The following is a 26,270-nucleotide window of genomic DNA, read 5'->3' on the forward strand; positions in this document are numbered from 1 at the left end:
AATCACAGAGTAAGATTTTGAGGCCATGCCCTGTAAGCTGAAATCAATTTAAGTCTATGTTCCAATTTTTCTTTTAAAAAAAGTGTACATTTTCCTTTAGATTTTTTTTTGTTCAAGTTTTGCAGTTGACAATAATGATATTTGAGTTAGTGCCATGTCTGAGTTCTGAATGCTAAAGTAGTCTAAGAAAACAACTTCGGGGTTATACAGAATACATAAGTAAGTCACATCTTTAAAGAGATTTAGAATACAGTAGTTATCCAGTTCCTTTTGCTCTTCGGGCAAAGCCACAAGTACACACACACAGGAAACACCACAACAGAATGGTGTACCTTCAATCCCTTTTATTCTATGAGGGACAAAAACATCACAGCTGTCAACAATGTATTTTTAACACTATATATTGTGGCAACACCTTTATTAAGTCAACCAAAAACTGCAAAATTCACCATGCTAGTTTTCAAAGTCAGCTGGATTTTTGGGCAGAAAAAGATGGTTAATACAAAGAGAGAGAAATGATGGTTCAAGAATCAGGCATCTGCAGCTTGCTTACTGAGTTGGTGTGTAGTGTGATGATCTGTGAAGACTAAAAGGTCAGGCTGCGCCTTCTCATAGTATTCCTTCAAACACATTGTAATTTCCCAATAGAATTACAAAGTAGATCTCATTTTTCCCCTCCTAAATAAGCCTAGCTTTGTTCCTATGTGTTGAATAATATTAAATATGTCCAAACAAACCCTTTGAAAAGTTATTTTTTGGACTGCAAAAATGTGTAAAGTGTAAAGTTTGTGTAAAGTTCCAGCCCAACCTCTCACTACTTTCCTAGCCCAAGCAAAATCTGGTTGTTTTTTGACATCTATCCAAGAAGACAATTTCTATTTGTTCACAAATATTCAATAGCAGAAACGCTTTCCATAACTATTTCTAACAAAAAAGCCGTGGAGGCTGCCCTGTGAATGCGGTGGTGAATCTCCTTTTAAGTGGAACTGGTGTTGTTTTTTTAACTTTCCATGGTGCTGAAACTATTGGGGCAGTTGGGTTTCACCACTTTATATACCTCATGTTCAACTTATGGTCTACTTGGACTGCTAGATCCCTTTCACATGTAGTCATAGTAAGCCACTGCAATACAACCAAGGATAGGGTGTCATGCTATGAGTGTTCATAAGCCATCATTCCCCATGCACTGAAAGAACATGTGAGGTTGTTCATGGAGCTGAGATAAGTAGCTACTGCCATGCACTGCAGCCATGCCATCTCCTACAGGAAAACACTTCCCCACCATCTATGCTCAAAATGTACTACTGTTGTACTCACAAGGACCTATTTCATGTCAGAGAGACACTAACCCAATCAGGGTCCTATTCTACATGGTGTACATCAATAGGCACACACACACTTCTACTATAAGGCATTGGCCAGGTGTTTTACTCACATCAGAACAGGGTTAGCCAGTATGGACCTCCCACATGCATCCTTTCAAAGAGTTGCATTAGCCCATGAGAACTTCTCATTTGTCCATGATTTAACTGAAAAGAGGAATATTAGAATTATGCCACTGTATCTTGTCCAATGCAGGCAGAGCACAATGTTTTGCTGGCATACTTCTACAAACAGGCCACTTCATGAGGCAGCTGTGACATTCCAGTATACATTTTGGAGACCATTCCAGATCAGGGAAGAGCACAGCAGTATCAAGATGCCAACTGTCCTTTAAGATGACTGACCTGCCATGGCCAGCCAAGAGCCGGACTCAGAGGATGAGGAGGAGAATGTAGCTCCTCTAGTGCAAGGGGAAATTGAGGCTACACCAGGTTCTAATCCTGCTCTGCCAGATCTCAGCTGTGGCCTCCCAGCCCCAGAGGAGGAGGCTCAGCCAGGTCCTAGTGCTGGAGGGATTCCTCCTGAGGCTGAGCAGCCTAGTGGTGACTCGGGAAGAACCAAGTTTGCAGGTGCCTTCCTTTAAGCAACGCAGGGCTGAGAGTGCTTGCGTGCGTCGGTCCAGGAGAATTGCTGAGAGACAATTGGCAAACAAGCCTCAGCTGGCACTGAGAAGAGAGTCTCCTACTTAACCACCTGGGAGAGGCCTACTCGGTTGCAGAGTTTATTGCAGTATCCTTCTGTGTGGTTACTGTCAGCACTGGCTTCTTCCTCCCTGGAACCCTTGTTTGCCTTTGGAATGGACTGGACTCTTGTTACCTTCTGGCTGCCCTGACCTTGGACTGAACTGACTTCTGTGTACTCTGGAATCCTGATCCTGGCTTTGTTACTGGTGTGCTTCTTGTGGACTAACCAAAAGATCTGTAGCCTGCCTTTTAGCTCTTTTTTGTTAAACAATTCTTATCAGTGTTTGTTTGGACTTGTGCTGGCTGTAGTCCAGGGCATGACCATTGCACCATGGGCAAATAGAGAAATGCTTACATAAAGAGGCATGCTGTGCATGCTGTGGGTGTAACTATGAGTCCTTGCACACAACATAATTGCACTTTTACTGATCCCACTTTGTCGTGGTTGCATACCAAGGAATTCTGGTGTTTGTACTTTGGTGAGGCACTAGAAGATCTCTGTGGCTGAGAATTCCAGGTACTCCTCCCTAAACTGAAGATCCCAGGAATTCATAGGTTGAAGCTATGGAAATTAAAGTACAGTTGGCCCTTCTTATACACTGATGTTTTATACACAGATTAAAGCATCCATGGTTTGAAAATGTTCCAAAAAGAATAAATTTACCTTGATTTTCCATTTTTTTATGAGGGACACCATTTTGCTATGTCTTTATATTTAATGGGTCTTGAGCATACACAGATTTTGTTATACACGGGGGATCTTGGAACCAAACCCCAGCGCATAACAAGGGTCCACTGTAAAATCATAGCACTATCACTATGTAGTGTGAAAGACCCCTGGAGTTAGGTTAGCACAGTGCTCTATGGGCAGGTCAGCGTATGTTCAGACCTCAAATGAATATGTAGAGGATGAAAGCATGAATAATGAGTACAATGTCACTTTTTATCCTCCATTACACAGATCTGTTTAATTTATATAATGTTAGTAGCCGTAGAACTTTTAAACTGCTATTTTGCAATTTAAAATATAGATATCTGCCCTGCCCTTTAAAGGCGCAGTGTTAAGCTGTGGTTCATAATCCATGAGGCAACAGAAAAATACCAAAATAAATATTTGAATTCCAGTGGAACAAGATCCCCTTAGGTAGGCTATAAATTTAGAACTACTAGTGACAAGTTGGAAAATGAAGAAAGAAGTGGTTTGGAAAATGGAAGGAAGCCAAGGATTTTTAAATTTTTACTATCACATTGTACCTACCATCCATATCCTTTCAATTCTATTTGTTTCTGGGAAGATGAGGAAAGAAAGAAAAGAAAAGAACTATTTTCTTAGAAGCAAGGAGATAGTAACCATTTAGAAATACTGTGCTCTGTCAGACATCTGTGTATTGCTGCCAACAGATGCTATTGTAATTATGATTAAAATGCTACAGAAATTATAATAATCCAGTAAATCATGTTCATAAATTCATTTCATTAAGCAGTTGACTGGGAAAGAAGAAAAAGAAAGGCAGAATAAGAAGAGTGGGGAATAAATTTGATCAGGAGGGCTTTAAACTGAGTTATATGTGGGAATGAGGCAGTACTTTGGAAGGCAAGAGTTCATCAAGGGCTGGAGATAATAGTTAATTGTTATAGAAGGATCAAGGCAAATAGTGCAGGGACCAAACAGTGGGAAGGAAAAACATTACACATGGAGCTAGTGGGAAGGACCTATGGTCTTCAATGTCTATACATTAATGCACAGAGATAAGCAAGAATCATAGAATCATAGAGTTGGAAGAGACTGCAAGGGCCATCCAGTCCAACCCCCTGCCATGCAGGAATCCAAATCAAATTATCTCCAACAGATAGCCATCCAGCCTCCGTTTGAAGATCTCCAAGGAAGGAAACTCCACTACACTCGGAAGGAGTTTGTTCCACTGTCGGACAGCCCTTACTGTCAGGAAGTTCTTCCTAATGTTGAGGTGGAATCTCTTTTCTTGTAGCTTGCATCCATTGCTCCGGGTCCTAGTCTCTGGAGCAAGTGAAAACAAGTCAGCTCCCTCCTCAGTATGGCATCTCTTCAAGTATTTAAACAGGGCTATCATATCACCTCTTAACCTTCTCTTCTCCAGGCTAAACATCCCCAGCTCCTAGCACAACAAAGCAAATTCAATATAATAGGCATCATTGAAACCTAGTGGTATGATTCTCATAATTGGAATGTAGTAACAGAGGGGTATTACCTTTTTAAGAGAAATAAAACAGTAAAGGAGGATGAATAGTGTTATATGTCACGGATGTCTACACATTTGAAGAGATCCTGTACTTAAATCCTGGGAGCCAGGTGGAGAGCATATGAGTAAAAATTAAAGGAAGGAAACAACAAAGATGTTTTTGTGGGAGTCTGCTACAGACCCTCAAGTCAGATGGAGGAATTGGATGATGCCTTGCTAGAACAGAAGACCATACACCCAGAGAGAAGAGAGTAGTGATGGGAGATTTCAACTATCCTGATATTTGTCGGAAATCAAACTCAGCCAAAACATTAATGTCTAGCACATTTATCACTTACCTGGAAGATAATTTCATTGTCCAAAAGGTGGAAGAGGCAACAAGGGGATCAGCCATTTTAGATCTAATCTTTACTATCAGGGATGACGTGGTTAATGGGGTGCAAGTGGTGAGATCCTTAGGGGGGGAGTGAGCATCTTCTCCTGGAGTTTGTTATACAGTGGAAAGGAGAAGCCAGGCATAGTCAGACATGCATTCTGATTTCATACAAGCTGATTTCAGTAAACTCAGGGAAATAGTGAGTGTAATCCCATGATCAGGAATAGTGAAAGAGAATGGGTGGGAGTTTCTCAAAAGGGAGATACTGAAGGCACAATTTCAAACTGTTCCAACCAGAAGGAAAAATGGGAGGTGTCTTAAGAAACCAGGATGGATGACTAAGGAACTTTCAAATGAGCTAAGTTTTAAATGGGAGATGTGTAAGAAATGGAGGGAAGAAGTGGAAATCACCAAGGAGGAATTCAAACAAATAGCTAGCACAAGTAGGGGTAAAGGCAGCTAAAAAGGCCAATGCGATTTTAGACTGCATCAATAGAAGTATAGTGTCTAGATGAAGGGAAGTAATAGTGACACTCTATTCTGCTTTGGTCAGGCCTCACCTGAAATACTGTGTCCAGTTCTGGGCTCCACAATTCAAAAAGGATGTTGACAAGTTGGAGCATGTTTAGAGGAGGACCACCGAAATGATGAATGGTCTGGAAATTATGCCTTATGAGGAGAGACTTGGGGAGCTGGGTATGTTTAGCTGGAGAAGAGATGGTTAAGTGGTGATATGATAGCCCTGTTTAAGTATTTGAAGGGATGTCACATTGAGGAGGGAGCAAGCTTGTTTTCTGCTGCTCCAGAGACTAGAACATGGTACACTTGATGCAAGCTACAGGACAAGGGATTCCACCTCAAATTAGGAGGAATTTCTTGACTGTAAGAACTATTCAACAGTGGAACACACTTCCTCAGAATGTGGTGGAGTCTCCTCCTTTGAAGGTCTTTAAACAGAGGCTGGATGGCCATCTCTTGGAGGTGCTTTGATTGAGATTTCCTGCATGGCAGCGGGTTAGACTGGGTGGCCCTTGTGGTCTCTTCCAACTCTGATTCTATGAAATAATCAAGACACAGAGAAGTAAACAATAATAGTGGGGGGGGGATGCTGGAGCTGCCATGAAAAATGTGTGTTGCCAAATGCATTGCTGCATCTCAGAAACAAGGTAATAACTTCCATGTGTGACCCAGCTGAACTAACTAGATGATAAACTTTAATTGAAACACACATCAGGAAAAATAGCCTCCCAAAGGGAATCTGGCTGTCATGGTTTCTAGAACACAGGGAGTGAATGTCTCTCACTCAGCACATACTTCTAGCAAGAAAGAGGAAAACTTCACTAGTGGCATAGCCCAAGCCTCTTCCCTCTTTTCCCCTGTAGCCTCCAATGACAACATGCTCTGTAGTACAACCAGGAATATTCTGCAAATTATTTCCCAGGCCATGCAACTGAAGGAAAAACAACCACACGTGCTCTTCTTATTCAAATGTGAGTTGCAATTTGTGATACAAAATGTGATTGAATATATATGCTCATCCATTTTTAATTGTATTGTGCCTTTAAAATGTTGTGCACTGCCTTAAATCCAATGATGGGAGAAAGGTGGGATATAATTTAATTTAAATTAAATTAATCCAGGACAATAAAATTCCACAGGTCAAACCCAGTGAGATTTGGGCAATGCAGGATAAATGACCAGTTCTGATTCTCTCCCCGTCCCCAAGTACTCCCCACCAATGACAGCTAGAGTTTTCTACATCAGTGCACTGGCAAAGATACTCCAGGTTTTAGCCCAAACTGTAAAGGAGCTATTTAAGGTGCTGTAAAAAAAAATAGGTTGAGATTTTTGGGGGGCGGGGATGCTAAAGTTTAGACTAAAATCCAGAATGGATTCACCGTCTCACTAGCATGACAGCATAAACTGCTGCCCTTATACTGTCAGATCGTTTTCACTGGAGATGCCAGAGATTGGACCTTGAATCATCTGTATGCAAAGCATATGCTCTGCCACTGAGCTTTGTCCTATCTTGTTTCAGAAAAACTGAGAAAACCCTGGGGAATCTTAAAAGATGAACCGGTATATTGAGGAAATATCCACACCACAAAAAGAAATCATTTATGTGCTTATTTTCTAATCTACATTTTTTTAATTATTATTATTTTATTTCCTTTGAAATCAAATTTTCTGTAGCAGCCTGAAAAACACTTTTAGGAGAGTCTTGATTAAAAATGAAAAAGCTTGCTCTTTGTAACTACTTAAAGACCAACATTTTATTTTAAGGGGAATGAGCTTTTCTAGATGACAGTCCACTTTGTCAGATGTCAAAATGCATTTTCATCTGTGTGGACTTTTTTTTTATTCATTTCCTCATCTGACAAGGCAAGTTCCAGTCTACAAAGTTTACTTTCCTCAAACAAAATGTTAGACTTCATAACACCTTAAACTGAGCTGCCTTCTTTTAAAAAGTAACCACCACAAACTAACATGCCTCTGTAGGGATTTTAAGGTGTTTTTATTTTATGGGTGTCCCAAACATAATGGAAGTGGTCAAATCAGATTCATATCTATTAATCCACACTCAGCTTTTCATATCTTCCATTTTGTCAAATCCATGATTACACAGTCACTTCACTGATGAATGTGCTTTAAAAAAGGAGTATGTTAACCATTCTCCCAGCCTATTAAAGACCAAATCATCATCATCATCATCATCATCATCATCATCATCATCACCACCACCACCACCACCACAGATTTGGCAATTCCATACTTCATTTTCCTTCCAGGTATATATTAAGCAATCTACCAGTAGGTTTATACAATTGATTGTTCTTGTATAATGGAGGGTTTATAGTGATAGAGAACAAAGGGCATTGTAGAGGTAGTGGGGGCACTGATGACACACACATTCTCTGAGATGTGACAGCTAAGTTCACATGGTAAATTCCATGACCAAACAGGGATTTCAATTTGGGTGTGTCTGTTCCAAATCCAGCAGTTTAAATTCTACACTAGAATTTTCTCATATAGAGAGGTTATGTTTAAAAACTGTTCTTTGTTGTATACCTTCAAGTCATTTCTGGTTTATGGCGATCCTAAAGCGACCCTATCACAGGGTTTCCTTAGCAAGATTTGTTCAGGGGGGTTTGCCCTTGACTTCATCTGAGGCTGAGAGCATGTGACTTGCCCAATGTCACACAGTGGGTTTCCCTGTCAACCAGGGATTCAAGCTCTGGTCTCCAGAGACACAGTCCAATGCTCAAACCTCTACACCAAGTTGGCTCTCTATTAAATATGGCAACCCTAAGCAGCTGTTATTCATATGCACACACAAAACAGGAGAACATATATGCATTCAGTCGAGGGTGATGAACCTTTGGCCTTCCAGATATTTTGGACTACAGCTCCTACAGTCTCTTACTGTTGACCATGGAACTTCTGAGAACTGAAGTTCAAAAGATCTGAAGGCCAAACCTGCTGTAAGACTTACTCTGCATACATGCCGTTGGACTGGGAAAGAAATGAGTTGGCGCAGCTCCTGCTCAAGACAGAAGATTTAACATGCCATAAGACACTGTGTATTATTAATGCAGCATTAAATTTAAGTTGCAACATTACTTTAGTTGTATGCGCAATAAGAGACATCTGTTTTTCAGACCAGTGGGACTACATGGATTTATATGGTGCAATGTGCATTTTTACAACACTTAGAAAATAACTACCCAGTAATTTCTTTAAAAATAGACTCACATTGCCATTTTAAAATGAAGCCTGCAGCCTTAATCATATTTTACTTGGATGTAATTCACTTGAAATCTTGCATTCCTTTTCAACAGGCATATCTCCATATGTCTTATTTAATTGCTGGGTCCATAACATATTTATTTGAAAATGTGCTCTGGATCCAGCCATTAAAACAGGACATTTGGAGAGCCCTGGGACATTACATAAAAGACAACACCCTCTCCCTAATCTACTTTTCCTCATTCTTTGGAAGCCAGTTATTTTCCTTCTGGAGCCACCTCCAGGGAAAAATGGTCTTTCATAGATACCATGGATATGATTCTCATCTAAGACCCAATATTTTCCACCAGCATCAGTTCAAACATTTATCTAAGAATCATTGATGTGTATGCTTCACTTGATTCTGCACATGCGATAGCTGACATCTGAAAGTACACAAGCTACGCTGAAAATCTCAAGATGATACAGCACTGTTTTGACACTTATGATTTCAGAAGTATTATGGCCCATTCTCAGATGAAAGCACTATGATCCTGCATTTACCAAGTGGCAACGTGCATGTATGAACCAATACCTTCTCAGTGCCAAACTTTTCTCATACTGTAATTGTGAAAATAAAATAGAACAGCCACATTTGTGCCACCCTGACCTCTTCCAAGAAAGGGGAAATGGCCTGCTTAATAAAAGAGCAGACATAGCGTAACTAGGATTACTTTACCATAAATGAAATTTCACTGTACAAGGAGATTGTTATACACTATAGCAAAAAGTACAGCAGAAATTCAGAGCTTTGCTCTGTTTTTTAAAAGGCAAACAAAACACCTGCTGACAAACTCAATACTTATTAACTTGAGAAATATTTCATGCCACAAAAAAAAAATCTCATTTCTTCACTGCCTATATAAGGCCCAGTGATGATACCTAGTGAAAATATGAGATACTACAAAACACTTGGAAAGAAATGCTGCAGTGTAGAAGCTCCAGGGGAGTCTACAATGAAATTAAAATTCCATGGACTCAAAGACATGAGCCCTCTGCACCAAAAATAAAAAATCCAGGCAGAACCCTGGTGGCCAGACATCCCTCCAACTTTATTCAGTTGAAAATAAAAATTTTAGGCTATCTTTGTACATTGTCCTCCTTCCTCCGCTGCAAGGTTGCCAAAGGAATCTCATCTTTTGCCTGATGAAGAAGCCAGTGGAGCTTCAAAGGTTTGCACGATACATTTTTGTGCATTTAGGTTGATCAACAAAAGTATTATCCTTTTGTGTATTTTGTATTTTATTGTATTTAGCTCAATGGAAGGTCAGGCAGGGACATAATGCAGCCATTTTTACAGATTCTGTTGTACCCACAACTGGACAGTATTAACATTCCCACTTCTAAGAACGTATTTAATTTGATTCTTATGCTCAGGAAGAGGAAGGAAGAAATGGACAGGAATCAAGAGGCTGCAGCTTCACTGACATCATCAGGGAGAATTCCACAAGAGACTCAGTGAAGTGGAAACCATGAAATGCCAGGATAAAAGAGATGTGGCACAAAAGGACAGCTCATAAGCTATTCAAAGCCTACAAATGTAAACCTATCTTCTCAAATACAGCAACAACCAAAAATCCAACGTACTGACTAAATATAAACCATTAGGCTGTTCTTGTATACCTTCGAGTCATTTCTGATTTATGGTGACTCTAAGGTGAGCCTATCATGGGGGTTTGGGGGGCTGAGAGTGTGTGACTCACCCAAAGTCACCTAGTGTGTTTCCATGGCCTAACAGGGAATCAAAGCTTGATCTCGAGAGTCATAGTCCAACACTCAAACCACTACACCATTCTGGCTCTCTCTTTGGGCAGTATATTAAAAAAAAGATTCCAGGACAGGTTCCTTCTTTTTTTTATAGACTTGCTGTGTTAAAGCTATATAAACAAGAGAAGGTATTTACTTTCTTATTTAATTCATATCCTGCTTTTCTCCAAGTCAAGGCAGCTTGCAACAAGTTAAAGTACAAAGTTTTTTTAAAAAACAAAACAGCAACAAACAATTATATTAAAATCCACAAAGGTAAAAACATTTTGAAACACATTTGGAGCATAATTTTAAAGACAGATACACAACACACTCCACTAAAAGCTTCTTCTGCTCCAATAAGATAAAAACCAAAGGCCTGCCTAAATAAAAGGGTCTTTGCCTGCTGGCAGAAAAAAGCAGAGAGGGAGCCAACTTAACCTCCTATGGGAGGGAATTCCAGACTTGAGACGTCAGCAGATCACTGGAATTTGTCCTCAAAATTCTTGCACATTCCAATGCACAATTGACTAGATTTTCAAGATTTTCCATGCCTAATAGTCTCCTGTTTATTCCTAGCATATGAGTTCAACATCAAAATTTCCATTAACACAGACTGAATGGACAGAGAGAGTACATGAAAGCCTGTATTCACTGTGCATAGAGTTCTAGAACACCTGTTGTTCATGTGTCAAGCTAAGAAGTTCTTAAATAATTAACCTCCACTCTCATAATTAAGGTTCTCAAACGTTTTCCCACCTAGATCACATGAAGACGCAGGCATGTATTACTGCAGTGACAGAACTCTGCCTGTACTTCAGACCATCTCTAGTTCTTTAGACACTTTCCTAGATAAGCATGTTCGCTAGCTCTGAAAACTAGACAACATTTCATAGGAGTTTATCACACGAGAGGCAAAGCCCCTAAATCCTATGGATAAATGGAGTTTAAATCCCGTGAATATCCTGCAAGAGTAGGATTGTTTTCAGTCACGTTGGGGCACTGTGAAGTAACCCGACATTAACCGTGGAAAATGCAGCAAAATCGCACTGCTTTTTAACTTTGGGATTTTCCCCAAGTTAAAAAGCAGCACGGGTTAATGTTGAATTAATGCCAAAGTTGTGCAATGGCAAACAATCCTGCTCTTGCAGGATATTCATGGGTTTTGGGTGCTTCCCTCCCATGTGATAAACTCCATCGATTCTAGAATGCAGGTTATGACATCATGGTAATAAAGGCAAGAATTATAATTGTCCATGTTCAGACCTGGTTCACAAAAAACAGTCTTTGGGTTTGAGTGCAAAATGTGGTATTTCTTTTTACCATCACCTTACCTGCTATGCCACTTGTTTCCACCCAATTTGTACACTTATGAACAAAAACCCCCCACTATTATGATATATCTCCAGGTACTCACTGGTAAAAGGGGAATGTAGGCTGCCCAACCTCCCAGGCCGGCCTAGTTGCTGCGCCCACAGCACGCAACAGCCCCAGAATGCTGGGAACAGGGCTGCACAGGCTGGGATTGGACAGTAGCCAAGGGAGGAGGAGGTACTTGCTCCCAGCGCCAGGGACTTCAAGTCCCAGAAGGTGCTGGGAGGCAGAAGTGCCTCCCGATTAGGTGGCCTCATAGCCAGGCGCTGCCCAGGATTGGTTGAGAGGCCTCAAGGTGGGACTTTTCTCCTCCTCCCCCCCCCCCCCCATCCTGGCCTCTCATTGGGCAGGAGGCCTATTTAAGGCCATGTGGTGCTCCTGGGCAGCGCCATTGCAGCTCGGCTCTCCTCACCCACCTTCCCTATGTTATAAGCAAGGTTTGCTGTCACAACTTCAGGGACAATCGCATAGGTCTTGGATCTGGTGGACATGGTTTCCAGGGCTGCGTAGTATTGAATAGGGAGTCCAAAGGGGACACAGGGGTGCTGAGAGCAATGCGGTGTTGCCATTGCGGGAGCAACATCAATTCAGCATCCCCCGGTGACAAGGGACAGTGATGCGGACAAATGAACAACCGGTTATTGGCGTGTCAGATGGATGCTAAGCTGGTCAGCCCCTTTGTCATCCTGAAGCTTGGCCATAACCAGGTAAATGGGTTCATCAATCAATCAGGGATTGATGGATGGCAAATCCAAACCCATGCTCTGAGACTAACCCTACATTATAGATGTTTATGAATAAAGTTGTGGCTTTTTCCTTCCAATGGCTGTGTGTGTTGTGATTATTCCAGTGGTGGCTCCCCTCCATGGCAACTGACTTTGCAAGTGGTTGTAATGGTAATACAGGAATTTCAACATTGTAAGCTAATTTGTGGACATATAGAAATGTGAAGACATTAGGAAAACAACATATCACCTATTCTGAAACTTTTTCAATGCTAAAAAAATGATGAGACACTATCGCTGTTATACATCTTGCACCAAGTACAGGGGGGCAGGAAAGAGAGGGATGGCAATGTTGTAACAAGGGAGGGACTAGTCCTTGATTGATCTAGGACAAAAAGCAATGGCTGTTTCAGACTTAGACAGTTTATGGATGGTTCCCAGACTACCATACATTACATTCTGCTACTTAAACCTGCTTCTGAAATGCAGTGTGCCCATTAATTCCTTGCAACATAGAATTTCAGCCTTGGAGAAGATATAACAAGTGAAGACAGGAATGTACCTCATTGCTCATATGTGTAAGGCAACTGGGTATTTCATCTCTGCTTAATGCAGGTTCCATCTTTGCTTAAAAAAGAGAGAGAGAGAGAGAGAGAGAGATCTAACATGCTGATCTTAGCAGAAAAATATAATTGGAGTACTCAAAAGCACAGCCACATTGTTAGACTTTAAAATGAACACATGGCCAATGTGCAAAGGAGAAAAATGTAGACACACTTGTAGGTCTGCTAATGTCAAAGTTATCTTTGTCTCAAGTGTATATTTACGTGGACTGTTTTAACTGCATGACAGAACTTTGTAATAACCTGCATTCCCCCAATCACCATCAGATTTCCAATACATTCATTATGAAAAAGAGAACAATGTTGCATCCAACCTTCTGCAGGTTATTTTCAATTCAGTATACATTTAAATACGTATGCCCTTCAAGCTACTGTTACATTTTGCATTACCTCAATAAATATGGTTGTAAAATTTGGGTAAGATCCAGATGTCCCCCTCCTCTAATGGAAGATGAAGTGTCTTTCCTGGATTAGCGTATGGACTTTGCATGAGAAATGGATAATTAAAACTGAGTTGAGTGTATTTGGTAACAGAAGGCACTACTCAACATCTGCTTGCACCAAAGTAATATAGAGCCAAGTCCTTTACTACTGTAGTTCTTGAGTGAATATTTGCAAAAGGGCATCAACCAATAGTATTTCCAGCAACCTTGTATCTCTCGATGTGAACCAATTTAATGGGAGGGGAAAATGTTATGCTTCAGTTTCTTTCATTGTAAGAATGTAGTGAGGTAATCTCTAGATTACTGTACTACACTCCTATAGTTCTGCTATTCCACTTTTACTGCTCTGGCTGCCTCCTGTGGCATTCTGGGGTTTGTACTTCAGTGAGGCCTAAGAGCTCTCTCTGGATGAGGATTCTAATTGCCCTTCCCTAAATTACAAATCCCAGAATGCAACAGGAGGCAGCCAGAGCAGTTAAAGTGGAATAGCGGCACTATAAGAGTGTAGTGTGGTAATCTGTGGCTGTACTGAAAAAAGGGTTTGTTTCTTTCAAATCTAATATAATTTTCCTCTATAACTAGGAACATTGTTCTTTGGGTAAACTTTTATTAAGTTGATTATTAAACTATATGGAGCCTGAACACACATACATTTTCAATGTGGCTCTGTACAGATGGATTGAAGACAACCTCAAAATCTAATATTTTACCTTTTTGTGCCGAGATCCCAAGAAGAGGCCTGTACTCAAGATACCCTTTCTGTGCATATATGAGATTTTCTAGAGTTGGAAGCTAATACCCTTTTTTGTCAGCAGTAGCTCACGTCTCAAGAAATCCTGCTGAAGCTGGTTCTGCAAACTTCAGGGATGGTCTTTTTTGGAGTAGAGGCAGACTGCTCTCAGAAGAGGAAACTGAAATGCCCCTGTACATAAACAATGTGCCTTTTGCATCCTAACCACTGGCTTTGTACACAGATCATATGCTATATTTGATCACCAATTCAAAATACATCTTCACTGTGTGCAGTTGTAACATGTCCAGCTCAATGCTTTTTGGTAATGTTATTTCAAAACATATTGCAAGCTCCCCAAAGCCCATGGAAAGAGGGACTGCATGCCAGAGAAGAAACTTTTGCTGCAAAACTCTGCCTACCTACACTTACGTAGAAGCTAGCCCTATCAAATCCTGCAGGACTTAATTCTGGGTTGACATGCACAGCTTTGTTCTTTGTCATTATGTAGTCTGGCTAATGGACTCCCTTCAAAAGGAGAACAGAGCCACCCACCCAGAAGCATAAAAGCACTTGCAGAATGAGATGACAGTGTTGCAGATGTCTTCACTGTGGCAGTCCCTAACAAGTCTAGGTTTGGTCTTGGAAGGCACCAGGAGGTAAAAGCATTATGCATATTCACCCCACTGAGCTCCAGCTTTTAATGGCACCAAACTAGTTAGCAAAATGTGTAGGAACACAGTCAGTTTTCCAGGAATACAGAAAAGATCCCCTAGTTTCCCTTGTTTCTGGCAGGTGCTTAGAAGGCACTGAAAGAACAGATTAAAATGACAAGTAATGTATGCAGCCATATGCTCTTTCCAGAGAGCTGAACATGCTTTTAGCAAGTCCCCATAAAAACACTATATCCCCATGAGTCAGCATGAAATCAGCATTGAAGAAGCATTCAAGGATGCCAGATAAAAAGGTATGATTAAATGAATGTAGCTGCTATCCTATGAACACCGATAGTTAGGCATAAGCTCCACTGGACAAAGCAGGGCTTATTTCTGAGGAAACATACACAGAATTGCCTGCACAAAAAGTGAAATTTTGGAAGGGGAAAAACACAAGCAATTACAGCTCTGAATGGAAGAGCCAAAAAAATTGCTTATTCTCTTGTTTCATTTATTACTTCATCTTTTCTACTTGCCAAGCCATCATATATCCAAGCCAAGAAAATAAAACTGACTAAAGGTTAGGCATGTGACTCCTCACTAATTTTCTTCTTGAAGAACATACAGTAATGAGTAATTTGAGCAATTTTCTTCCTGCTTTGAGAAAGTCCAAAAACCATACCGTTTCAAAGTCTATTTGCAATTCTAGACTTATTCTGCATAAAAGTTGCACAACATTGTTTTGTACGGAAAATAATATTTCTGTGTAGCAATATAAATTTCTACACAGAAAAGGCTGTTTTCTTTGCAAAACAAGCGCTTTTGGATTCTGCACAGAATATATCCTAAATTGTGAAGATTCTCATCAGTCCAGGATTCTTCTCGCCAAGCTTTCTCAATTCTCAAATTAAAAAAATAGGATTTTATACCATTTTCCAGATATTTTTGACTATTATTTCCTTCCCTATTAAAGGCCAACATAACAGCATCATGATGAGTATTTCTACTTCATTATAATCCTAACTCAAGTCTCTTCCCTGCTGTCATCTTATTATTCTTGAACTGTGTGCAAAGGAAACTTAAGGTTCCTTCTAAGATTATTAAAGGCTGCTCAATAAAAAGATCCATAATGGTACCAGATTCCCTGAACACAGCTTGGTCTTTATTAGGAAACTTTCCCTTGATCATAATATCACAGGTATAAGACACAGAAGGATAAACTGAGACCATACACGAATCAAGTAAGCTCATCCTAGGACATATTACAGAATCCTCTGTAATTTGAAAAGTTCCATAGCAGAGAAGCTATTATACAAAGTAATCCTCAAATGAAAACATTTTAAAAGGGCTGTTGAAGTGCTACATATCCAGATTCCATGTAAGGCTGTAATGTTCTGAAGTCAGTGATTACAGGGGTACATAAGAGAATAATGCTGGCATACAGGAAACTGAAATAATTGTATTACCCTGTTTTCACACATCAGCATGTTTCATCCAAGCTTATACACTGCATAGTTTTTGATGTCTTGAACCAATATATGGGTGTAAAACATTGCCCATTTTGATTGATGATAGATCATTCAAAGATGCATATCACATCTATAAAAATGCATTCAACAAATAATAAACAGGGACTGAGATAAGATATCACACAGACATTGCATAAAAGTTCTACCTGGAGACTATGCTGTCACAGCCTACCTTTTAGCTACAGGAGCCACTCCTCCCACAGTCATTCAGTGACCAGTGGAGAGCAGGGGACAACACCAAAGCAGCTGGTTATGGTCCTACCGTTATGCATTTGGCTACAGGGACATTCTGATGCCATCTGTATTCCAGCGGTTACTAAATGGATATGGAGCAGAAGTGGGGAGTAACTCCTATAGCTAAAAGATAGGTTTGGGGGATTTGTGCAAATAGTCCCTGTGCAAATTTGCTAGAAAATTCCAACCTCCACAATGCTCAAAAACATATGATGATGTCACATGGACTTATGTCATTGTACGTCACTAATAAGATGTCACCCATGTTATAGATTTGCCTGCAGTTGTCATGCTAAATTGTACTATAGTACATTGAATACAAACACTGATTGCCTTCTTGGAAGGTTTTTCTGTTTGTTTATTTTTTCTTGTTGTGTTTTCAAATAAAAATTATATTCACCATAAATATATATACCATACAGAATAACTATATTAACTATACAGAAGCATTCATAAAGAATGCACAAAAGGGCTTTGGGGCTATCCGCATAAGAACTGTCTGCAGTATTTCCCATTCCTGATAAAAGACCTTCACACCTTTCCACAGTCTCCAGCTGTACATGTTTCCCACTTCAGACCACTGCACTGAAGTTAGTATATTTATAATAAATTCTTTCTCATTTGTTCTTAAAGTTGTTGCATATGTAAGCAGAAAGAGGGGATTATTTCATGCTACACTTATCATGCAGTTCTCTTCATGTACACGCACAAAGAAGCTCCCCTGAGTTCAACAAGGCACTCTCTCAGGTAAATGGGAACATTTACAGCTACATATTTTATGAACAGCTTCTTCAATTTTTATCTAGTAAACTTTCACTTTAGAACAATGTCACCACAAATGAAAGAAAGTTCCTACTTCACTCCTACAGAATTGCAGAACCAGCAGGGTTCTGGTCTCAGATTCTACATTTGTAAATGTGAGCCAATGTGACTTGAGTGTTGGACTGTAACTCTGGAGACCAGGGTCTGACTCCCAACTTGGACATGAAACCCATTGGGTCACATGCTCCCAGCCACAGGGAAAAGCAATGGCACACCTCCTCAGAACAAATCTTGCCAAGAAAACCCCATGATAGCTTCACATTAGAGTTACGATAAGGCAGAAAGGACTTCAAGACACACAGCAACAACAAATATGAGGACAACTAGAATCTAAAAACAAGCCATGATCTACCATGACAATTCAGGAGAACTTGTGTATTTTTTTTAAAGTATAAATACTTTTTAATCTTCACTATTCATTGCCTTTATTGCTCACAGTGTTGACCACCTTAGAAAGGTTTCTTTCTGAAAAATGAAGGTTCAGATTATGACCTTGTCCTTTGCTCCCCATTATTGTCAAGTATGTGCAACTGAACTACCACAACAATCCACTGTTGGCACATCACTGATATCTCACAGCAGCATTCTCGTGAGATTTATAAAACAAGTGAAACAGCCCAATCGGATATATTATATATATATTTATGCATAAGCCTAAAAATTTAAAAAATGACCCAAAAAACCTGGGTTGACTTATCCACAGGCCAATGCATGTACTATCCTTTTACTCGTATAAAAAAAAGAAAGGAAAAAAAAGGAACTACCCTCCTTCTCTGAGTAGAGTGGTGAAAGTTTTACCCTTGACTTATTCATGGGTCATATCAAAATCCACAATTCTGAGCCCAAAACCTGTGAATCGTATATGAGATTGACTTATAGTCATGTATATGGTATGTCATTTGTTCAGAAGCCTAATGGGACTCACTGGAAAGTTAATTCACATCTGATCCTAGTCTAACTGTGCAATCATATGCAATAAGTGAAGAGAGCATTGCAGTTGAGTAGTATAGTACATGCTTCATGTGCAGAAGATCCCTGGTTCAAACCCCTGAACTTTCCATGTAAAGCTGTCTGAAATGCCAGAAAGCTGTTGCCCCTCATTGTCAACAATATTAGATTAGACGGACCAATGGTCTGACTCAATAAAAGGAGTTCTCTATCTTTAATCAGGTCTCATTGTGTTTAGTAAGGTTTCCAACCAAGTAGGTCTAGCTTAGTCTATTTCTAACCACTGTGCTGTAATGTAAAATATGTATTCTATTTTTTTACACAACAATTTTTAGAGAAAGCTCAATTGGTTTCCAAATATTAATGCACATCTCCTTTTTTTTCTCCCCCTTTTAAATGTTCAAGTTTACCTGGCTTAAAAGTTTTTTTTTAATGGCACCTTCTTTTGAGAAAATTCCTTCTTGTATTAATTAGAAAATGTTGCAATTCTCTTTCTCTTTCTCTTTTCAAGGCTGCTTAAACACATCCGGACACAACAAATTATTTGGGGAAAGCGTAGAGCAGCACCTTCACAAATGTATCACATTATGAGCATTTGTAGGCAGGCCTGCTTCCTTAGATCCATGAGGTGGACAGCAAAGATGATGAATTGTATGTACAGTGACACTGAATTTGTGGGGGATAGATTATCTCAAGGTAAAATTAAGGGATGACTGGATAGATAGCAAAGGCAGAGATCCCATGCACTTGAGTCAAATCAGTTGAAATCAATGACATTTAGGCTGCAATCCTGTGCACTCACATGCTCACCTGAATAGATAAGGATAGCAATGCAATGTCAGCTACCAGAGATCAGCCAACCTATGACAATAAGGGGAATGTAGGAAATGGCATAATAACTGTACATTGCTTTCTATTTTGCATGACAAGACCACTCTCTGCAGGCCTTGAGTACCCATGTGAAGCAAACTGGTATGCCTCATACCAATCTGGAGCAATTTTTTTATTATTACAACTTCCAGAATCCCCATGCTGGCTATGGAGATTCTGGAAGCTATAGAAGTATTGGCTCCAGGCTCTGGTATATCTGTGGGCCTGAACAGACAGGCCAAAATAAAGCTGCTTCGGGTCACTTTGGAGGTATGCTGTTTAAATGCTGCATGCGTCCTAAGATGCTGGAAGCTGCACCAAGGCCACGCTCCAGTCCTAAGCACTGGAGTGCAGCTTTGGCACAGCTTCTGCACTCTTAAGATGTGTGTGTCATTTAAATAGCATACCTCCAAAGTGACCCGAAGCAGCTTTATTTTGGCCTGTCTGTTTGGGCCCTGTGTTCCCAATGCTGTGAGGGGAAATAAACTTCAGGACACCTGCTATGCTCCTCTGAGATATCACTTTCATATCTTCTGGATACACAAGAATGTGTACCATACCACACTGAAAACGGCCAGATCCCCTCTGGCTTAGAAAACTAAGAAATGTCAGGCCTGGTTAGTACCTAGTTAGGAGATCACTATGGATGTCCAGGTACAAGCAGGAAAGAATCCTATCTGAAAGCCTAATGAGCTGTTACTGCCAGTCAGAGTTGGCAAGACTAGGTTAAACAGACCAAGGGTCTTATTCTGTAGAAGGCAGCTTATATGAATTTCTATGAAAGGATTCCAGGCTTATAAAGGAGAGTTACTTTTGTTTTCAGAGCTGCTTTTAGAACTCTTTACCAACCAGATTAATGTCCTGTTACTATCAACCAGCTATCCAACAGATGGATATGGTGAACTTCTAAGCCAGGCAAAGATAACCATATCAACTCCAACTGCAATTTAGTATATTTATAAAAGAACCAAAGCAAAGAGAAGGTCAGAAAAACTGACTTGGGCCTGTTACAGACTGCCAAAATAAAGCTGCTTCAGGTCTCTTTGGAGGTATGCTGTTTACATGATGCATGCATCCTAAGAATCCGGAAACTGCACCAAAGCTGCACTCCGGTGCTTAGGAATGGAGTGTGGCTTTGGCGCGACCTCCGGACTCTTAGGACCCATGCATCATTTAAATAGCATACCTCCAAAGAGACCCGAAGCAGCTTTATTTTGGCAGTCTGTAACAGGCCTTGGTTTAAAATAAAAGCACATAAATATTCATCTAACACTGATAAAGAACCTAAGATAATTCACCCGTGCAGGTTTAGTGGATGAAAAGTGAGACTCAGTCACTGATATAGCTTACACATTGATTTGTTCCTAATCACATGAAGAAAGGGGGAATTTGTTTCATGACCAAAGATATTCCTCTGAGGGACTAGGCAGATTCCAAAGACAGACATTTATCCTGATTAATCAATAGCCTAGGAAGACCTCCATGTATCTGTTTTAAGTTAAATTTGTTTTAAGTCCATTGCAATCAGGCAGGAATTAACTCCCATAAGAGCTAAGTATAGTACACATTTTCCTTGTTGCTTGGCTGTGCAAGAAAAGAATTGCCTGTTAATTAAATGATAGTCATGGCCAAAATAAGGACTTTGTCTCGTATCTCTCTGTACATCTTATAAGGTAACACTAGCACATTGGCATCTTTATACTGAACAGCAATATTAGAGTAACATTCCTTGAACAATGATGGAACAACAAATACAAAATTCATACATTTCTCAAATAGTAGGCTACTTAGCAATATAGGCAATGTCTACTGAATGGGTCCTACTGCTAATGGGCAGTGGCACTCCAGGGTATTAGAGAAGGGACCTTCCAAGCACACCTAGTCATACATGTAAAACAGGTGCTCTTTCATCAAGCTGCAGACCTTCTCTGTAGCTCCATAGCACATTGCTCTGCAAATATGAAGAGTGGACCATAGAGAAAACAGATGCACAAACACACACTTCTTTTCTGGGTCCACCTGGGACCTGTAGCATTGATGCTAACTAGTCATCCTGGCATATGTTTGCATGTAGGGAAGGTGAAGTCCTCTTTACTTTCCTAAACTTTTAAAAACTGAATTTTTAATGTCCTTAGATTTAAAGAGTCTTCCATTTTGTTGCTAGTTGTACTTTGGTTTTCAGGAACTGCAGTATGGTTTTTTGTAAAAAAACCAAAAACTGTTATTTGCTGCTGAATTTATATTATTTGTTGTTGTTGTTGTTGTTGTTGTGTGCCTTCAAATCAACTTATGGCAACCCTATCCCAGGGTTATTTTGGCAAGATTTATTCAGAGGTTTTCCTTTGCCTTCCTATAAGTCTTGAAGGGTGTGATTTGCCCAAGATTACCCAGTTGGTTTCACTGCTGATCAGGGACTTGAACACTGGTCTCCCACATGCCTAGCCTACCACACAGGCTCTACATTTATCTTACTTTGCTTATATTTCCATTTGTCTTTACTGCTTGTTTATTTTTATGTATTCTATATCCCCTAGAGATTATTAATTACTGGAGAGCATAAAAGTCCAATAAATAGATAAATAATATATAACACTGCATATACTTTAGTGGCATGTAAGCTATGGTGAGATAGCATCCACAGGTAACACTATAAATCTGAGTGAGTATGCCAAAGTGAAGAAGACATTTGTTGGATCAAATTAGCTTCAGCTCCTTCTGAAGTGGCATTAACACTTGCAGCAGTGAACTGTATTGTACTGCTTAGAAATGTACTGGACGTCAAGAGAAAAATGCAGTTTTGTATTGTAGTTTGTAGTTTTGTATTGCACAATTGTAGTTTTGTGAGACATTTGGCCTTCTCTGTCAGAGAGCTGTGGTGTCACAACAATATAGTTCCCAGAATTCCATAGCACTGAGCCATGGCAATTAAAGTGGTGTCAAATTGGATTATTTCTGCAGTGGAGATGCAGCCGTAGAGCCTTATTACTCTGCAGCTGTAGCCTCATCCTCTTTCAACAAGTGAATTAATTCACTTCATCTCTCTTTCCTTTTTGACAGCTTCTTCAAAAAGTTACTTGGAGTCGGGCAGGAAGTGAAGCATGGAGAGGACCACCAGCACTAAGAGAATAAACGGCAAGAATGAAAGAGCAGAATATGGCCCAAACAGATATTACAGAGTAACAGTATGGCTTCTGGCACATCCATGCATCATTCTGTCAGCACACTGTTTTAACAGCAGCAAAAGAAGAAAAGCTAAAGGGGGAGAAGAGATGTCTGTGAAGCTGCTACGTTGTAGTATGAACCAGAAGCCACAATGTTCAGGTAAAATCACCACCACGATCTTCTTCACTTTGGGTGATTACTTATAGTACCCCCACCCCCTAGAAGAGAAGAAGTGTGCCAATGCCACTAAAATGTATTAACATTTCTGAACAAAGCTTGTCTTTGGTGGAACTTAACATTTATCCAACATCCCATCTGCCCTACGGCTTATCAGCTTCTGCTCAGAGAAAGATTCTAATTTTAGAGGCCTACTGCCCATGAGTGGACAGTTTAAAACAACACTTATTAGGGCCTCACAGAAAATTTTGCAATGCCTAATGAGCTGTAGGAAAACAGATTAAAGTATGGCTTGAATCTTATCTTGGGCTTTCCAGTGTATGCCTCATACATTAGCTTGGTAATAGCTCCTTCCTCAGATACTGAACTAAAATGCCATAATTAAAAATTATATAATATTTGAAAAAAGAAGGAAGGAAATACAAGTCAATATATCCTGGACATATATCCAGAGGTAGCTGTGTTGGTCATACGGCAAAGCACAATAATATCCAAAATCCACAAAACAGCAATACATTTGTTAGGCCAATCAGTGTCTCTGACTATAGGTGTCTTCCCCACTCCTCTTCAAATCACAGTAGGTGCATCTACACTTTAAAAATAATGCAGTTTGACACCACTGTAAGTGCTGTAGCTCCATCCTATGGAATCCCATGATATGTAGTTTTACAATGTCTTTAGCCTTCTCTGCCAAAGAATGTTAGTGCCTCACAAAACTACAAATCCCAAGATCCTGTAGGATGGAGCCACAGCAAAGTGAGGTCAAACTGCATTCTTTCTGCAGCAAAGATGCACCCCGTGATATCAAAATAGGGATACGGTATAAAATATTTAAAGATTTCAAGGAGACATGCTTATCAAAATGCTGTTTCAACTAACCACATAATAATATTCTGATGAGAAATAGTCATATCCAATATAGGCCACTGAGCCTTTCTAACTATATGAATATCAGATTGTGTGCCAAAAATTTGCCAATAATTATCCTTGGTATTCTCAGCTAGCGTTCCTCAAGTGCGAGGGAATGCAAATACAAGAAGCAAAACAAACCCTCAAATTCCAGAAATAGCTTCACATAGTGTTGGTACCTTCATGCATTAATAATGTAATTTTGTATATATTTACTCAGAAGTCATCCTCTTTAAGTTTAATAGGGAGTAAGTGCCATCGTGTGGGCCAGCATGGTGTAGTGGTTTGACTGTAACTCTGGAAACCAGGGTTTGAATCTCACCTTGGACCCACTGGGTGAGCTTGGGCAAGTCACACTCTCTCAGCCTCAGAGGATAGCAATGCCAAACACCCTCAGAAGAAACTTGCCAAGAAAACCCTGTGATAGGTTTGCCTTAGATTTGCCATAAGTCAGAAATGACTTGAAGGTACACAAAAACAAAGTCCCATTGTACACAGCACGGTTCACTTCCAAGGAAACATGTATAGGATTGTGCTACACAAACCCTTCCCAGAAACTAAGCATCAAAGTCTCCCTCTAGTGCCAGTGTAGAGAACAGATGTTGCTCCAAAACCAAAATTTAGCTCCCATTGGCATCCCATGGTAAATGGCAACCTTAATCCATTGGGGCAATGTCGAGAATACTAAAGAACATGAGTGAAAAGTAAGTTTAAATATGAGAGACTCTAATTAATACAGCTTTATAAGAACACCATAAGACTTCATTTTCATAAACAGCAAACTTTCATGCTATTGTGCTGATCCAGCAAGCATTCAAACATTTATGAGTTTTGACACTGAAAGAGAGAGAGAGAATGTTTTTCCCAAACCATGATAAGAAATAGGACTCTTGATGAATCATTCTTAGGAGGAAATAATAATAATAATAATAATAATAATAATAATAATAATGCCAGGACATATAAATAGCTTTCTTTTTCTGGAGTAATTACTGCACAGATACACTGCTGCTGAAATAATGCATGAACTAATCAATCTTGACTGCTTCATCAGAACTCCCCATATAACATCTCTGAGAAGTCTTCAGTTTGTAGAAGCAAGCCTATTAATTTGGACTGTTTTCTTTTGCAAAAAAATCTAATTTGAAATCATTTATCTGCATAGCTACTTGTCAAATTCTGTAAACTTGAGCATCCTTTGCAGCCATTCATTAGCATGGCCTATTTAATCTATTTTTATACCTGCATGGAATTATGAAGTACATACATTTCGATTAACAAGTAACTCCTATTACTACTAGTACTACTACTCCTGTTCTTGCACTGTAAACGATGATGTGCCTGCCCTCATCATCCAAGGTTGCCAAAAGACTGTCGCCAAATGCTCTGCTTGCTCTTATGCCTTTAAAAGAGCTTGATCTGTACAAATTGGCAAGTGAAGCTTTTCATACATAGAGAAAAATATTACCCTTTTTTCCTAATAATTTCTGGATCATGCTGGGGTGAAAGGAAGAAGAGCTGGCAGAAGAGTCGACAAGCCTACTGTGATCATATAATCTTACTTTCTTTTCTTTTCAGCAATGCCACATGGTGAGATTCAAGTTATTGTGCATTTTCCATACTGCTTTATTTGCAGCTTCTTCAGAAAGCTGCCTTTGTTACGTTATACATTTCAAGCAACCTGCCTTCTAATCGCGCAGGTCAGGTTCAAGAAATATCTAAATGCAACGTGTTCCTCGCTGTTTGTGTTAGGGAAAGGCAGACAGAGAGAGCCTTGTCTTGCTAAACCGTGTTTCTTTCCCTCCATCAAAGTATGCCACCTTTAATACACAGCCATCGGAAAATGCAACATTAGGAGGCAGTTCCTAAATGCAACGCGTAGTAATACAATGCATCCTATTTATTCCAGTGACCATAAAAAGCACACCCGGGATGGGCAGAACACAGACTCCTGGCTGAAACAGCTCCTCTTTGTGTTTATCCAATTAATATTTCCCTTTGGGTCTCCTTTCCCCTTGCCAACACAAAGATGGATTGACAGGTGCCGCAAAGCAGGACAGTGATCAGAGGAAGTGCTCAGATCATGAACATTTGGCTGCTCTCCACACACACACACACACACACACACACACACACACACACACACACTTTTAACAGTTATCTTCAACGGCAGTCCAGTCTGTCTGATCAACATGTTTTGCTCATGACACATCCAAACACACACCCATTCTCCCTTCCTTCTTGCAAGGGACAGACTCTGTGTAGGCGAAGACTATACAGAAGAGGAAAGTGGAGAAATGTTGCAAAAAGCTAACAGAGCAACAAAGTGACATCTCTTCACGCTATGGAGTGGGGGGATTACAAAGAAAGACTAATACAAATCATGATTGCTTAACAATAACAGCAGAAAGGATCCCATAAGTGGGAGGTTAATGAGTTGTGAAGTAGGCTTTCATAGGCAAAAGACGTCATCCGTGAGCCACTCAGCATGGCATCCATTTCTCTAGGAGCCACTGCCTTACAGCACTCAGGGCTGCTCACCACTTTCCTCAGTTTCAACCATTTCAGCCCTTGTTCTACCAGTCCCCCCAAAACATTCATACCAATCCTCTTCAGTCAGCAAAAGGGTTGTGCAGGCATATCTTATGTACAATTAGCCAATATCCCTCCTTTGCCCAAAATGCACACAGCCCTAAGGGCAACCCAGGAGTTCAAAATCCATCTCCTTGGACAAACAACCCACCTGTTGCCCTCTTTGGGTAGCCAAGCTTGCCTTGACCAAAACCCACTTCTCCTTGTTCCAAACCCGGTATCACCCTGCTAGCATCTTTTCTTCCCTTATGCACTCTCTCCATTCATTCATTCTCATTCCTCC

At 40.1% G+C, this 26,270-nt stretch overlaps 1 protein-coding gene across 5 annotated transcripts in view; it reads right to left on the reverse strand.

The window, feature by feature from the left end:
* Nucleotides 1–26,270, reverse strand: part of GRID1 (glutamate ionotropic receptor delta type subunit 1) — an 859,069-nt gene that overhangs the window by 826,171 nt on the left and 6,628 nt on the right. The window lies entirely within an intron of this gene.

The sequence above is a fragment of the Sceloporus occidentalis genome, unplaced genomic scaffold (genome assembly GCF_023333645.1).
Source record: "Sceloporus occidentalis isolate IW3139 unplaced genomic scaffold, rSceOcc1.0.p SCAF_2, whole genome shotgun sequence".
Lineage (NCBI taxonomy): Eukaryota > Metazoa > Chordata > Lepidosauria > Squamata > Phrynosomatidae > Sceloporus > Sceloporus occidentalis.